This window comes from Canis lupus, chromosome X (assembly GCF_048164855.1).
Source record: "Canis lupus baileyi chromosome X, mCanLup2.hap1, whole genome shotgun sequence".
Lineage (NCBI taxonomy): Eukaryota > Metazoa > Chordata > Mammalia > Carnivora > Canidae > Canis > Canis lupus.
The window spans coordinates 68,320,433-68,337,298 of record NC_132876.1 but is presented as its reverse complement, the minus strand read 5'-3'; the positions used below and the strand labels follow the sequence as shown (position 1 = coordinate 68,337,298).

The window sequence follows — 16,866 nt, the reverse complement described above, 5'->3', positions numbered from 1 at the left end:
AAGAGGGAGCCAGAGGCCAGATCTTGGTAAGGACTTTGCATTTTAATCTGGTGTGATGAGAAGCAATGGGGGGGATATGCTGGGAAGCAATGAAATATGATATACTTCTTGTTTAAATAATAGCTTTATCAAGATAGAATTTATGTGCTGTACACTTCACCCATTTAAAAGCATACAATTCAGTGGTTCTTGGTATATTCCCAGGTATGTGCATCACCACTATCTAATTCCAGAATGTTTGCATTATCCTCCCAACCCCCAGCCACTGGTAACCACTGATCTACTTTCTACCTCTATGGATTTGCCTACACTGGACATGTCGTATCTTTGGAATCATATCATGTGTACCCTTTTGTGACTGGCTTCTGTCACTTATCATAATGTGTCCATGTTCCAAGATATATTAGAGTTTCATTCTTTTTTATTGCCAAATGACGGTCCATGGTATGTGGGCACCACCTTTTGTTCAACCATTCACCGATCGATGGACACTTAAGTTGTCTCCCTATTTGGGCTCTTATGCATAGTACTGCTATAAGCAGCCATATACAAGCTTCTATGTGGACAAAGGTTTTCCATTGTCTTGAATGTATAATCACAAGCAGAATTGCTGAGTCATGTAGTCACTCCACATTGCATCATTTGAGGAACTGCAGCCTGCCTTTTTTTTTTTTTTTTGTATATTTTTATTGGAGTTTGATTTGCCAACATATAGTATAACACCCAGTGCTCATCCCGTCAAGTGCCCCCCTCAGTGCCCGTCACCCAGTCACCCCATCCCCCCACCCACCTCCCCTTCCACTACCCCTTGTTCTTAACTCCCAGAGTTAAGAGTCTCTCATGTTTGGTCACCGTCTGATTTTTCCCACTCATTTTCCCCTATAATCCGTTTCACTATTTTTTATACTCCCCAAATGAATGAAACCATATAATGTTTGTCCTTCTCCGATTGACTTACTTCACTCAGCATAATACCCTCCAGTTCCATCCACGTCAAAGCAAATGGTGGGTATTTGTCGTTTCTAATGGCTGAGTAATATTCCATTGTATACATAGACCACAGCTTCTTTATCCATTCATCTTTCGATGGACACCAAGGCTCCTTCCACAGTTGGGCTATTGTGGACATTGTGCAGCCTGATTTTCACAGTGGTTGCACCATTGTACATTCCCTCCAGCAGTGTATGAGGATTGCAATTACTCCACATCCTCACCAACACTTGTTATTACATGATCCTAGCTCTCCTAGTTGGGTGCAACACGGGAGTTCATTGTGGTTTTGGTTTGCATTTCCCTTGTGACTAAAGATGCCGAGCATCTTTATATTTGTTTATTGGCCAATTGGATATGTTCTTTGGAGTAAAGTCTATTCATATCTTGTGCCTGTTTTTTGTTTTGTTTTGTTTTGTTTTGTTTTGTTTTGGGGGTTTTGTGGGGTTTTTTGGGTTGGGTTGTCTTTTTCTTACTGAGTGTTCTTTATAGATTCTAGATACAAGTTCCTTAGGGAACTTGATTAGGGGGTATTTTCTCCAGTTCCTTGGGCTGTCTTTTCACTTTGTTGATGGGGTCCTTGAAGGACAAACATATTTAATTAATTATCTTTTAAATATTTATTTATTCATGAGAGACACAGAGAGAGGCAGAGACGAAGGCAGAGGGAGAACAGGCTCCCCGTGGGGAGCCCGATGTTAGACTCAATCCCAGGACCCTGGGATCACAACCTGAGCCGAAGGCAGATGCTCAACCACTGAGCCACCCAGGTCCCCTGAGACATATTTAATTTCAATGTATCCCAGTTTACCTATGTCTTCTGTTGCTTGAGCTTTTGGTGTCATATTTAAGGTTCCATTGCCTCATCCCTGATTTTTGAGAATTAGTCATCTGGCCAGTGTGCTGGGCACAGATGGGAGGCAGGGCTGCAGAGTACTGAGCCAGAAGAGGGAATGGCAGTGGCAGTAAGGGGTATTCTGCAAAGCTCACTGACTCCACTGAGTACCAAATGCAGAACCTCAGCCTCCTGATTGAGGGCTGGCCTCTGAGCCCTGCAAAGTAGCCCAGACACAGGCACAAGCACTGACATGCTGTCCTCGTTTTCTTGCTTTTATTCTTGTTTTTTTAAAAAAAATTATTTATAAGAGGGAGAGTGCACATGCACGCATAGTGGGAGTGGAGGAGGTGCAGAGGGAAAGGGAGAAGCAGACTCTGTGCTAAGCACTGAGCCCGTGACTCATGGCCGATCCCAGGACCCTGAGATCAGGATCTGAGCCAAAACTGAGTTGGACACTTAATCCACTAAGCCACCCAGGTGCCCCTTTTCCTGCATTTCTTTTATGCAAATCCTATTTCCTGCTTTTTCCCTGGTTTGAACCTGGTTGGGCAACTCAGACATCTGGAAAGACAGGCTCAGGGCCAGGTCAGGAGGTGATCTGTCACACTTACTCAGCATGGGACCTGAGAAAAGGCTCTCTTTCTGGGCCTCAGTTTCCACATATCTATAGTCTGAGGAGGCTGGACTAGGGTCCTTGGCTGCCCACAGGTTTCTGAGTCCTCATTTCCCCATTCCCAGAGAGTAAAGCATGACTGGCAGAAACTCTTTCTTGTGGGAATGAGAGAGTTTAAGCAAACCACAAAGCAATATTACAGTATGACCCCTCTATTCGTTTGGCATAGGAGAGTTTCTGGAAAGATACATCCAAGGTAGCAGCAGTGCTTGTCTCTGATGTGTAGGATTATATGTTGTTTTCCTCTTTCAGTTTGTATATTCTGATTTTTCACTGTGATACACATATTTTGCCTTTGTAACCAGAGAAAAAAAAGCCTATGAGGGAAGAAATTAAAGTTTACTTTTTTACAAAGAGAGAGAAGTTGCCTGGAAGCCATCAGCAAGAGAAGGGAACAGGAAAGGTAGCAGCCCGCCTCATCTCTGCCAGAGGTGATACCTTAATGCACCTTCCAGACTGCAGAGCGCCCTCTCTGCTGAGGGAGGTTGGGTGTCCCAGAAAGTGGGCTCTGAGATGGAGATTAGTATGCAGGGAAGTTACTAGGGGAGCTCTTGGGATCAACAGCAATGGAAAGTGGGTCAGGACCAAAGCATCAGTCCATCTGAATGGGAGTCTTTGGTGCTGAGACAACCCCTCAGACTTGTCTTCAGCTGGGATGAAGGAGCCAGCCCAGGAAGGAGATGTGACACTGGGCAAGGCAATCCCCATAGAGGGCTGACAGTGCAATGCTGCCTTAAGACAGTTGTGCCAGCCCTTAGGAGAGTCAGTTGTTTGTCTCTGAAGTAAGATCTAGGTGGCACCTCACAGCATCTGCTGTAAGGGAACTACCTGGGAGACGTGACCTCCACGAAGGACAAGGTTATAGGCAGGTATTAGGCGGATTTTCGAAGAAGAAAACTTCACTTCTAAACTCAGAGGCCCGGCTCCCTCCATCATTCGGAGCTCTGATCTCCATTCCTGATTTGTCTCCTGTGGCAGTGACCTTTGAGGGCCATAGATGGGCCAGCCTCTAGTCTGGATGTTTCCTAGGATCCAAAACATTGCTCTAGGCTTTGTCTAGTAGGATCTTTTCATTGCTCTGGAATGCCGAGGGGGTGGAAGTATTATTGGCCCCATTTTAACAATAAGAAAACACGGATTCAGAGAGGAGATAGTGCTAGGTAGAGATGAGGCAGAATCTCAGAGCCAGCTCTGTCCAACCCTGGGTCCCCTCTCCCTGGTGACACAGCTGCCCAAACTTTTCAAGTGTTTCGTTCTATGGTCAAATGGACAAATCTCTTCCTCCTCATTAATGCTGGACCCGTTTGTTTCCCACACCCACCAATCAGTCTTGAGATCTCAATCCTGCAAACCACAAAGTGAAATTGGACTTAGTACATACCACACAAGATGGCCCTGGCTCTCCTGGAAAGTTGCTCTCTTTGGAGGAGAACAGAGCTTTCTTGCACCAGGAACAGGCCTGAGCCTTCCCAATTTAGGGGACCTGGGAGGCTGAAGGCCACCTGGTTGAGTTAATCTTATTAACCTGTGAGATCACAGGCACCAGGCAAGTGACAGCACAGGCATTATTTCAGCAGTGGCCAGGGCAACCTGACAGCCAGGTACCGATTTATCATTCCTTTTAATGGATGGCATTGCACTTAGCTAATCAAGTCTGAGACTGGCAGGAATGGACCCTGTCGTCAGGCAACTCTCTTGTGATGTGGTGTTTCTCAGTGGATGCTCTGTCAGTGCAGAGTGAGGGAAGGAGAAAAGAGAGTGGATAGCAAGTGATGCCCCCCTCCTGACCACTCTAAGGACTGGTTTGAGGGTCCAGGTATTCCTAACCTCTGTGCTGCTGTTAGGAGGCAGCGCCATGTAGGGTAGCAGTTCTCAGACATAATCCTCATACCAGCACCATTAGTATTGCTTGGGAATTTGTGAGAAATGCCAAATCTTGGACTCTATCCCAGATCTACTCGATTAGAAACTCTGGGAGCAGGGCCCAGCAATCTGTGTTGTAACAAGCCCTCTGGGGAATTTTGATGTTTACTAACGTTTGAGAGCCACTGGAGGAGTCAGGAGCACAAACTCTGGTACCAGGCCACCTGGGTTACTAGTTGTATGACTTTGGAAAAGCCATCTAACCTCTCAGTGTCTCAGTCATTTGTATGTTAGATGAGGGATATAATAGGACCTGCCTTATAGGATTGTTGTGAGGATTACATTTGCGAAGTGCCTAGAGCAATGTCCAGGACATGGTAAGGGAGATAGGTAGGCAGGTAGATAGATAGATAGATAGATAGATAGATAGATAGATAGATAGATAGATAGATGTAACTGTTATTATTGGAAATAATGGAACCCAGGACTTCCATCTGCTCCCTTAGCATGACAGTGATTCTAAGTAAGATATTGGATTGTAAAGTTCCTATGATTTTAAAAGTAAAAAGAAATATTATACAAAATTGTATTTTCCTGTGATTGTTCTTATATAAAAATATGTACAGATGTGGACAAGGTAAAATTATGGTGATTTCTTTCTCTAATCACAAACGTTTGAAATGTGGCTAAATAGAATTTATCTTTGGAGTCTAGATATTAAATACATTTTAAAAACACTCAATTGAAAAAAAATTTAAAAAAATAAAATAAAAACACTCAATTGGACAAGAGAAATGTATTGGATCATAGATACCCAATGGGCAGGATTGAAGTTAAAGACTCCTCTAGAGGATTCAAGATATAGGACCATACCTGGGTCCCCATCTCTACCCAGGGACAAGAGGGTAGTTCTGGGCTCATCAAGTCACATCAGAGCAAAGCTCAAGGTCCTTTGGGGTTAGAAGGGAAGAGATGTGAGCCAGAGTCTGGTCCACCTGAGGAAACTCGATAACAGTACCAAGGATTGGGGTGCCAGGTAATTTAGTCGGTTAACCATCTGACTTCAGCTCAGGTCATGATCTTGGGGTCCTGGGATCGAGCCCCATGTAGGGCTCTCACGTAGTGGGGAGTCTGCTTCTCCCTCTCCCTCTGCACGCTCTCTCTCTCTCTCTCTCTCTCTCAAATAAATAAATAAAATCTTTTTTAAAAAGTACCAAGGATGGTTGGCCCCAGGGAGGACACTGGGAGTTGAGCCTGAGGACTGGGCAATGGACTCATCAACAGGAAGGAAGAAAGAGGCCAGCGGAGAACCAGCATGGTGCTGGAAGCTGTGAGACCCTGCTGACTGCTTATGGAAAAGGCTCAGCATTCAGGTTAGAACTTCAACTAGATCTCTGTTTGTAAAGGAGTTGAGTACAGCTAGCCAGCAGGGTCTGTATCTCCATCCAACCACCTACATATCTCTAGGTATCGGAGGACTCCTGATTGGGCTGTAAAATCCTGGCATAGGTCCAGGATCGCTGGCTTCAAGATCACAATCCAGGTCAGATTGTTGGAGTGAGCATGTGGTGAGCCTGAAGCTCTATCCATGTGTGCCACTCTCAGCCCCATTTTCCTCTTTTAAACTATGGTACTTAGAACAAAGACACTCCATTAAGAGTCTACTAAGATCTGACTGTGGTGCAGAGTGTTTCTCTGCACTCCAGGAAATAGTTTACTTTTCAATGGGAGCATGTCTATTGATACATGGTCACTATGGAATATTCTAAGATGCTTTAGAATTTCTGCGGTGTATCACAGGGCTACCCTGATCTCTTGTTGTGGCCTTTGTTTTGATGTTTGAGTATGATATTGTGGTACATTTCTGACTTACCAAGGTTCTTTTCTGTATTGAGCTTTATTGAGACCTGAGGCATGCATACACCATACAATCTACTGGCTTAAAATGTACAATTCCATGGGTTTTAGTAGATATAAAGAACATTAGAACATTTTCAGCATCCCTGAAAGAAACACTGTATCCCATTTCCCTCCAACCCCTTCCCCAGCCCTAGGCAACCACTAATCCATTCTCTCTCTCTCTCTCTCTCTCTCTCTCTCTAGCAAATCTCTCTCTCTCTCTCTCTCTCTCTCTCTCTATATATATATATATATATATATATATATATATATATATATCAAATATTTGCTGGTCTTAGACATGCCGTATAAATGAGATCATTCACTATGTGGCATAATGTGCCTCTTCTTTTACATGACATGTTTTCAAGGTTCATCCTTGTAGCATACATCAAAGCCTTATTCCTTTTTATGGCTGGATAACATTCCAATGCATGACTATACCACATTGTGTCTATTTCTCCACTCACCAGGTGATGCACGTTTAGGTTGCTTCCACTTTTTGGCTATTGTAAACAATGCGACTATGACCATTCCTGTACATGTTTTTGCATGGACATGTGTTTTCATGTCTCTTGGGTATATGCCTAGGAGTGGAGATGCTGGGTCTTAGAATAATTCCATATTTGGCATATTGGGGAACTGACTATTTTCCAAAGCAGCTGCCCATGTTACATTCCCACCAGCAATATGAGAGAGTACTGGTGTCTCCACATTCTCTACCAACATTATTAGTCTGGCTTGTTGATTATAGCCATTATAGAGGGTGTGAGGTGGGATCTCGTTGTGCTCCTTATTTGCATTTCCTGAACAACTAACGATGTAGAACATCTTTTTATGTGTTCATGGGCCATTGTATACCTTCTTTGCAGAAATGTCAATTCAGATCTTTTGCCCATTTTTGAATTGGGTTATTTGTCTTTGTATTATTGCTTTATAAGTCACGTTTATATGTTGAAGATACAAGTCTCTTAGACATGTGATTTGCAAATATTTTCTGTCATTCTGTAGGCTGTCCTTTCACATTCTCCACGGCATTGCTTGTAATACAAAAGTTTTAAATTTTGATGAGTTCCAATTCATCTGTTTTTTTTTTCTTTTGTTGCTTGTGCTATGAGTGTCATATCTAAGAAATCATTGCCTAATTTGAGGTCTCCCACTTCCTTCTAAGTTTTATAGGTTTAGCTGTAATGTATAAATCTTTTTATTCATTTTGAGTTTAATTTTGTATAAGCATGAGAATAAATTTCAACTTCATTCTTTTGCGTGTGGAAATCCAGTTGTCCCAGCATCACTTGTTGAAAAGACTGTTCTTTCTTCATTGAACAGATTTGACACCCTTATCAAAAACCAGTTGGCCACAGGTGTATGAGTTTATTTCTGGACTCTTAATTGTGCTTCATCAATGATCTATATGTCTATACTTATGCCAGCAGCACACTAGTTGGATTACAGTAGCTTTGTATAAAGTTGTGAAATCAGGAAGTTTGGGAGTCCTCCAACTTTGTCCTTTTTCAGATTGCTTTAGCCATTCTGGGCCCCTTGAATTTCCATATGAATTTTAGGATCAGCTTGTCTGTTTTTTTTTAAAGAATTTATTTATTTATTCATGAGAGACACAGAGAGAGAGGCAGAGACACAGGCAGAGAGAGAAGCAGGCTCCATGCAGGAAGCCCAATGTGGGACTCGGTCCCAGGACTCCAGGACCAGGCCCTGAGCCAAAGGCAGACGCTCAACTGCTGAGCCATCCAGGTGTCCCAGCTTGTCCGTTTCTACAAAGCATCTAGCTGGGCTTTTGATAGGGATAGCATTGACTCTGTAGATCATTTGGGGGCGTACTGCCATCTTCACAGTATTAAGTATTTCCATCCATGAACATGAACTTATTGCTTTATAAGTCATGTTTATATGTTGGAGATACAAGTCTCCATTTGTTTCAATCTTTAATTTCTTTCAACATGTTTTTTAAGTTTTCAGTGTACAAGTCCTATACCACTTTTGCTTAATTTATTCTGTTTTATTCTTTTGATGATATTATAAAGTGAGTTATTTTCTTAATTTATTCCAGATTGTTCATTGCAAGTGTATAGCAATAAAGATTTTTATATCATGGGGCACCTGCATGGTGCAGCCAGTTAAGTGTCTGATTCGTGGTTTCATCTCAGAGTCATGAAATCAAGCCCTGCATCAGGCTCCACACTCAGTGTAGAGTTTGCTTGTGACTGTCTCTCCCTCTCCCTCTGCCTTTGCCCCCCTCAAATAAATAAATAAAATCATAAAAAATCTTATTTTGACTTCATATCCTGCAACCTTGTTGAACTCATTTATTAATTCTTATAGTCTTTTAGCAGATCCTTTAGGATTTCTATATTTAAGATCATGTAACCTGCACATATAGTTTACTTCTTTCCAATATCTTTCCAATGCTTTTTAATTTTTTTTCTTATCAAATTGCTCTGGCTATAACCTCCAGTACAATGTCGAGTAGAAGTGGTGAGAATGGACACCCTTATCTTGTTCCTGATCTTAGAACAGAAGAGCTTCTAGTGCTTCACCATTGTGATGCTATTGTGGGTTTTTCATAGATACTTTTGTCAGCTTGAGGAAGTTCCTTTCTATTACTAGTTTGTTGAATTTTTTTTTCATTTTTATCATGAAAGGGTGTTTGATATTGTCAAATCCCTTTTCTTTGTCTATTGAGGTAACTATGTTTCTGTTCTTTATTGTACTTATATGCTGTATTTCATCAATTGATTTTTGGATGTTACAAGTTTGCATTCATGAGATGAATCCTACTGGCCATGGTGTATGATCCTCTTTATATATTGCTGGATTTGGTTTGCTATTGTTTTGTTGAAGAACTTTGTGTCCATATTTATAAGAGATATTGGTTTGTAGTTTTCATTTCCTGTTATGTTTTTGTCTAGTTTGGGTATCAGGGTAATATTGGCTTCATAGAATGAGTTGAGAAGTGTTACACTATGAAAGAGTTTGTGGAGAATTGACATTCTTTTTTAAATGTTTGGTAGAATTTGCCAAAGCAGCCATATGTATCTGGACTTTTCTTTGTGGGTAGGTTTTTTGTTTCTTTTGGCTTTTTGGTTTGTTTGATTTTTTTTTTTTTAGATTTTATTCATTCGTTTATTTATTTAGAGAGACAGAGTGCCTGAGCAGGGGTAGGTAAAGAGGGAGAAGGAGAGAGAGCTCCCAAGCTGACTCCACACTGAGTGCAGAACCCAACACAGGCTATGATCTCACAATCCTGGGATTATGACCTGAGCTGAAATCAAGAGTCATAGGCTTAGGCCAACTGAGCCACCTGGGTACCCCTCTTTGGGGGTAGTTTTTTTATTTTTAAAGATTTTGTTTGTTTATTTTGTTTGTTTATTGAGAGAGTGTGCGCACTCACACACACACAAGTAGGGGGGAGGGGCAAGGGAAGAAGCAGACTCCCCACTGAGCAGGGAGCCTGATGCAGGGCTAAATCCCAGGACCCCAAGATCATGACTTGAGCCGAAGGCAGACACCTAACCTACTGAGCCACCCAGGCATCCCTGTGGGTAGTTTTTTTGTTTTGTTTTGTTTTTTTAAGATTTTATTTGTTTATTCATGAGACACACAGAGAGAGAGGGAGGCAGAGACACAGGCAGAGGGAGAAGCAGGCTCCATGCAGGGAGCCCGACCTGATACTCGATCCCAGGTCTCCAGGATCAGGCCCTGGGCTGAAGGCGGCGTTAAACTGCTGAGCCACCTGGGATGCCCGGTAGTTTTGATTACTAATTCAATCTTCTTGCTTATTACAGGTTCATTTGGAGTTTCTATTCTTCAGTCATTTTCAGCAGTTGTTGTCTTTCTAGAAATTTATGCATTTCATCTAAGTTATATAATTTGTCCTACAATTGTCCATAGTTATTCTTTCTAATCATTTTGATTTCCAGTTTGATTGTGATGTCCCTTCCCTCATTTCTGATTTTAGTAATTGAGGTCTTCTCTCCTTTATTCTTTTTTTTAAAAGATTTTATTTATTTATTCATGAGAGAAACAAAGAGAAAGAGAGAGACAGAGGCAGAGACAGAGGCAGAGGGAGAAGCAGGCTCTATGCAGGAAGGCCGATGGGGGACTCGATCCTGGGACTCCAGAATCACGTCCTGAGCCAAAGGCAGACACTCAACCACTTAGCCACCCAGGCGTCCCTCTTTCCTTTATTCCTAGTCAATCTAGCCAACCAAAGTTCTTTTGTATTTTCATTTGGTCCCCAGTCTCCTACCTGTTTGGGAGCCTCAACCAAACTAAGAACATACACAGATTTCTTTTATAGTTAATTTAAGCTTTCTTCACATTCCAGCGTATGGAGCTCTCAGCCTGCCCTCTGCCCCCAAAGCATATCATTCTGTTCCTTTGAATAACTGAGGTAGATTCATTCTTTTTTTTTTTTGAGATAGATTCATTCTGAACCAGCTTCTTTATTAGCCAATGGCTATAGTTCATTGATAGCTTTCTGTCACAATTTTACCCTCTCACTTTGGAACATGAGCTGCAGCCTTCTTAGCACACGGACATCAGCCAAGTATTTGTGCATTTCTGAGTAAATATCAGGGCCCAGGGGATCCCCGGGTGGCTCAGCGGTTTGGCGCCTGCCTTCGATCCAGGGTGTGGTCTTGGAGTCCCAGGATCGAGTCCCACATCAGGCTCCCTGCATGGAGCCTGCTTCTCCCTCTGCCTGTGTCTCTGCCTCTCTCTCTCTCTCAGTCTGTGTCTCTCATGAATAAATAAATAAAATATTTTTTAAAAAAATATCAGGGCCCAGGGAAGAGAAGAAAGCAGCACACTCTGGCCAGCTGGGACCCCCCACCCTGCCCCAAGCAAGGAATTGTGAGTAGGCTTGGGGCCTGGTTTTTATGAACAATGCTCTCTTTGAGTCTTGAATGGGAATAGCAGCAAGTTAGAAAGGCAGAGGCCCACTGCTGTTTTGACCATTTGTCTCCTTGGCCACAGCGCCCAGGATTGTGCTACCCTGGTTGGCAGGGACTCAGCTGACAGGTGGCAAAGTTAGGAAGTCAGGAAGAAAGCATTTGGTATTTTGGGAAAGTATCGATTCTGACTATTGTCCGGGGATTTGTGGCACAGTCAGTAATTTTTCCCCTTCTCTCTGTGAGCCCTAGAGCCTGGCTGGAATGTTAGGGGTAAAAGAATCCATTAGCTGAGAAAATGTCTTAGAGCCAATAAAATGTCCACTTAACGATTATTTCCAGACTAAGGAGATATCTGTGTGTGAAAGCAGGTCCAAATCTTAAAATGGAGCAAAGCCCACCTAGATTTCACTCATAAGAAAGTGGCAACAAATCAACTCTTAGGGATGGGTGTGTGGTGAGCTTAAAATTCAAACTAAGTATGACAGCCTTGGCTCCACCCTGGGCTGCTGTCTCAGGACCAAGAGGAAGTGGGAGCTGCCAGACTTCATGATTTCTGTAAACAGTTCTTAAAAGAGAAACCACACGCTTGTCTTTCTGCCAGCACCCAGCTTCTCCTCATAGCTGACAGTGCAGCCATTGTGTTTCCTCTGACACTCAAGGGCAGGGCTCCTTAACTTGAGCTCCATGAACGTCAGAAGGGTGCGTGGAGAGAATTTAGAGGGATCTATGAACTTGGATGGGAAAATTATTTTATCTTTTTTCCACTAGCCTCTAATAGAAATCTAGCATTTCCTCACATGAGGAATGTAAACAAGCTGTGATAGTATTAGCAGAATCAGTTAATCTCCAATAGAAATCACAAATATTTTCTTTTTTTTTCACAAATATTTTCATATCACACTGCAGTTATAGCTCAAAAAAGTTACTTAAGCTCATCACTACTTCAAAACTCTTACCTATAAATTTACCACTGAATCTTGTGATTTAATGCATTATTAAAGTGGTAATATAACTAGATCACAATGTCTTAAAAAGATTTTTTTTATTTTTATTTTTTAAAAAGATTTTATAACTGTTTCAGTATGATTGGTTTCCTTTGTAACTCTATGTATTTTATTTTATGCACCTGAAAATATTATTCTGAAAAGGGGTCCAGTTGCCTCATCAAATTGCTGAGAGGGACCTATGACCTAAGAGAGATTAAGACCCCTGCTCTGGATCTTGGTGCTCTCCTGCTCTGCTGCCCTCACTTCTGATCCACAGAACTTTCCTTATATTACTGGAGGGCTCAAAAGCACTTGCATGCTAGTGCTATGACATTGAGCGAGTTAAGCTCTCCATGCCATTTCTTTTTTTTTAATTTTATTTATTTATTTATTTATTTATTTATTTATTTATTTATTTATTTATTTATGAGAAGAGTGTATGAGTGTGGGGGGAGGGAGAAGCAGGCTGTCCCCTGAGCAATATGGAGCCCAATCCAGGACTCAATCCCAGGACCCTGAGATCATGACCTGAGCAGAAGTTAGACACTTAATCAACTGAGCCACCCAGGCACCCTGTATCCATGCCATTTCTTAATCGGCAAAGTGGGGACTAAGAATGCTACTTACTTTCTATGATTGTTGTAACCATTCAATGAGTTTGTAAATGTAAAGTGCTACTGCCCAACAAATAGTTAAGTGCTAATAAGCGTTAGCTATTTTTATTGTTGTTGGTTCATATTGATTATTTTGCTAATATATACTATTATTATCTCTAATTTTAGAAGAAGGAAATGGGGCTTAGAGAGGGTACCAAGGGTATCTGACAAGGAAGTGGCAGAGCCAGGGTTCAAAGCCAGGTCTGTGTGATTCTCAAGCCCAGTGGAGATTACTCTCTCCCACACTGCTGAGAGGGAGCGATGGTCCCCCAAAGAGATGGGGGCCACCAATAGGTGGTCAATTGGTAATGAACAATCAGCTCGGCAAACTCTTGCTTTCTCTTCACCTAACTTGTTCCAACTATTGACACCTCCAACTTGATTGAGATGTGTGGGAATGCACTGCTTGCCCACCATCATCTCTCAGCCAGATCTTAGGAGGTCAGTACTTCTTCCAAAGTCTACCGCCAATGCAGCCCCCACTTGCAAAGGGGACAAGTGCATGTTCTCACCCTAAATAGCAAGCAGCCTTGCAACAACAAATTCACTTGGAATCATGAACCAGCCTCTACTCCCAGGTGGAAGAACTCAAACTTCACAGAGGAGTCGGAAGCAGGGAAGCAGGTGAGGGCTCAGAAGGGCAAGAATTTGTCTGGGAAGTGAAGGCAGCTTTGCGAAGGAGGTGGTCTTTGAGCTGAGAAGATTGCCAGTTTGAGTGGGGCCAGGAGTGCTAACAAATTTTTAAGGCAAAGAGTATAGCCTGTGCAAAGGCCCAGAGCCATGAAAGGCCCTAGTACATAAGGAAAGAAGGGAGGAATCCAGGATGTCTGGGATTTGGACTGCATGGAAGCAGGAAGAATGATGGCATGGGCAGATGAGATGGTATAGGTAGTTTAAAACTAGATAGTGAATAATGCTGGAATCAGATCCACAAGTCATCCAGTAGAGGAAGGAGAGCCCTTGGAAAGTTTTTGAATAGGGGCAACAGGACTGGATTTGTGTGTTCAAAGGACCATGCCCACCTACCCCTCAAGTGTATGGGAAGGTGGATTGATTAGAAGGGGTGGAAACTACTAGAAGCTGGTTAGACCCCCAGGGAGGCTACCTCAGTAGTCCAAGTGACAGATGAGGAGAGGCTATACTGTGGGGGAGAAGTCTGGAACTCCTGGACATTCTCTCTGGTTCTTGTGTCCATGGTTAAGTGGTGAGGAAGAGGTAGGACTGCAATTGCTGGAGGCACATGCCCCCCTCAAGTTTGGTTTGTAGGGTGTGGAGGGTCTCATGAAGCAGGGCTTCCTTAGGCCAGAGGACAGTTGCCATGAATTCACACTCTAACACCTTCCCCTTTAGCCTCTTTCTCCTCTTAACAGCCTGCAGCAAAGAGCAGAATAAAAAGCCAGGGCCCTACTTTCTGGCACTCCTCTAGCAGGCAAGTTGCCGGGGTGAGTGGCCTCAGATACACCTGGATGTGTGGCAGGTAGGAGGGGGAGAAGGGACACAAGGAACAGGTCAGAGCCCGCCCTCTGTCAAAGGAAATATCCAACCTCCTAAGCATTTCAAGAGACTGCTTTCTTCCAAGTAGGTCCCACTGTTGCCATGGCAACTGAGAACCTCAGGCTTTGTGTTTCTGTGTCTGTTGTGTTTCTGTGTCTGTTGAGTCCCTTGGGAGAAGTGGCCTGCAGAGCTTTCCTTCAGCTGGTCAGGATGCAGGAAGTGCTAGCCAGAGGTGGAGCCTCCCAGGCCCTTTTAGGGGGTAATCTCTTATCTCTTTAATGCCTGTCCTTCTCCCTGGGGAGAGGCCCAGACTCCACCCAAGCCAGGTCTGGTGGTCAAGGTTTAAGGCTTAGGCTCCAATGAGCCTGGTTTCTCAGGGCCAGAACTCTGTGTCCATGTTATGGCACATCTCTTACAGAAGGATGCAATCTGAGCAGGTGTCCTGGACGGGGGAGCTCACACCAGACTGGGGGACATACTGGCAGATGATGGCACGCATTTTTCTTGATCACTTACTATGTGCTAGTACAGGATCTCCAGGCTGGTTTCTGCTCTGGGGAGCTCCGAGAAAAGGCTCGTAACCAAACTGGCCATTAAATGTCACCTGGGACGGTCGTCCCCAAGGCTCTTTTCTGCATTAGGCTACACATTAGAATTGCCCAGGGAGCTTTTTAGAAATAGAAACTCCTGGAGATTCTGATTCCACCAGGGTGGGTGTGAGTGGAGGGTGGAGGTTAAGAGTTCAGGCGTCAAACTGCTGGGCGTCAAACACAGTCCAACTCAAGCAAGCCACCTTGAGCTGCCAGTTCCTTACAGAATAAATGATGACAACAGTGGGGCCTGCTTCAGAGGCAGCAAAATGTTCTCTGCCTTCCTCCACCCCTTGTCAACAGGGTGGTTTGGGTTTTTTTTTTTTTTTCTTAAATCCAGCAGCCCATTTATTCCCTCACTTTTTCATTTTTGTACCAAACTAGGTTTGAGCTCCTACTGTGTACCCAGCCTTGTGCTAGACACCAGACACCCAACAGTGACAAGACCCATGAGAAAGCTGTGGCTTGAACAGGAGTGGGACTCACGAAGGTCCCAAATCAAGTCAGTGTGGTAGGGCCATACTGGAATCCAGGGCTCTCTCCCCTGTACTCACAGGGCTTATGACTGCAGAGGTGTGGAGCAAGGCTCACCCCACTCTTATTCCCCCCACCTGCTCTGATGAGCCATGACACAATCTGGGCTCACTGATCCCTACCTGTGATAAGAAACTCTGGGGGCACTAGAGACTTTATCCCATCCCCCTGAAGCGGAGCAGGCAGCCCCAGTGCCCACTGAGGTTGCCCACAGTGCCATAGCCCTGTCCCTCACCCAGAAGGGACAGTCAGCCAGCTACACACTCATACATGCTCATCACCTTAAACTCAGCACCATACTCTGCAGGCCCTTTCCTGCAGGGCACTGCTGCCACCTGGCTGCTCCCCCAGAGCCTCCAGAGGCAGTGCACCTGATGCACAGATCTGGTTGCTTTGGCAAAGACCCAGAATCCAGTCACATTGCCACGTGAGCTCATCAAAGGGCTTTCTTGGGATTAGCTTGGATGTATTATAGTTGACAGAGTATGGGTTTGGGAGTTACAATGACCCGAGGTCCCCCATGGAAACTTCAGGTCCTTCGGCTCTAAAAGGAGACATTGACTTGTTATGGGAATGAAATGAGATTTGTCGGTGAAACATGCTGGTTCCTCCTTCCCTCCCTCTTAATGGCGCAACACGAATGTGCTTCTGAAACCAGGCTTTGTTTCCCACTGTGCTTCTGTAAGCTGGGGGGAGGGTGGGCAGGCCAACCCAGGAGGCACTAGGACCACCAGAGGAGCCAAGGGTCCCTGGAGGTGACTAGTGGGCAGCCAGTGGAACTGTGTAAAAAGCCATTTTCCAGCTGTAAACCTTGGGCCCCTGACTTCTCTAAGCCTTTGTTTCCTCATCTGTAAGATGAGGATAAGATGAAATGAGGTAACAGGATATGAAGGGCCTGGCGTAACACTGGCACCTAACTTGTAGGGGGCTCAATGAACATCCCACCCGCTGTCCCAGGGGTAAGAAATTCCAATCCATAGCTGGGAAACGTTAGCAAATCCAAGAATGGGATGGTCTTCTAACCCTACAGTCTGTGAGGAGCTGTGAAATTTTGCTGAGGGTCTCTCTGTGAACCGCTCTGGGCAGGTGTATTTAAAAATCTGCAGCATCTAGCTCAGTGGTGTACAGTAGCACCACCTAGTGCCCCAAAGTGGAAGGGCCCTACCGCCTTCCCCACTTCTTTCAGAGCTGTGGACGCGTGTGTGCGTGCGCGTGCGCGTGTGTGTGTGTGTGTGTGTGTGTGTGTGTGTGTGTGTGTGTTGGGGTCCAGGAGAGGTGCTGTTATAGAATGATAGGATGGGGCCATCCATACCTTGATATCCCAGTAAGTGGAGAACTAATGCTATTTTTCAAGATGACTCAGTCTTTTTACCTCCCTCCCAACAACTGCCATTCACAAGTGCGTAGAACTCTAGGCAGGTCCCTTGAGC

General features: G+C 44.1%; 1 protein-coding gene across 1 annotated transcript in view; it reads left to right on the top strand.

The window, feature by feature from the left end:
- NHSL2 (NHS like 2) overlaps window positions 1-16,866 on the top strand; it is a 254,111-nt gene that overhangs the window by 209,383 nt on the left and 27,862 nt on the right. The gene's annotated exons all lie outside the window — the stretch shown is intronic.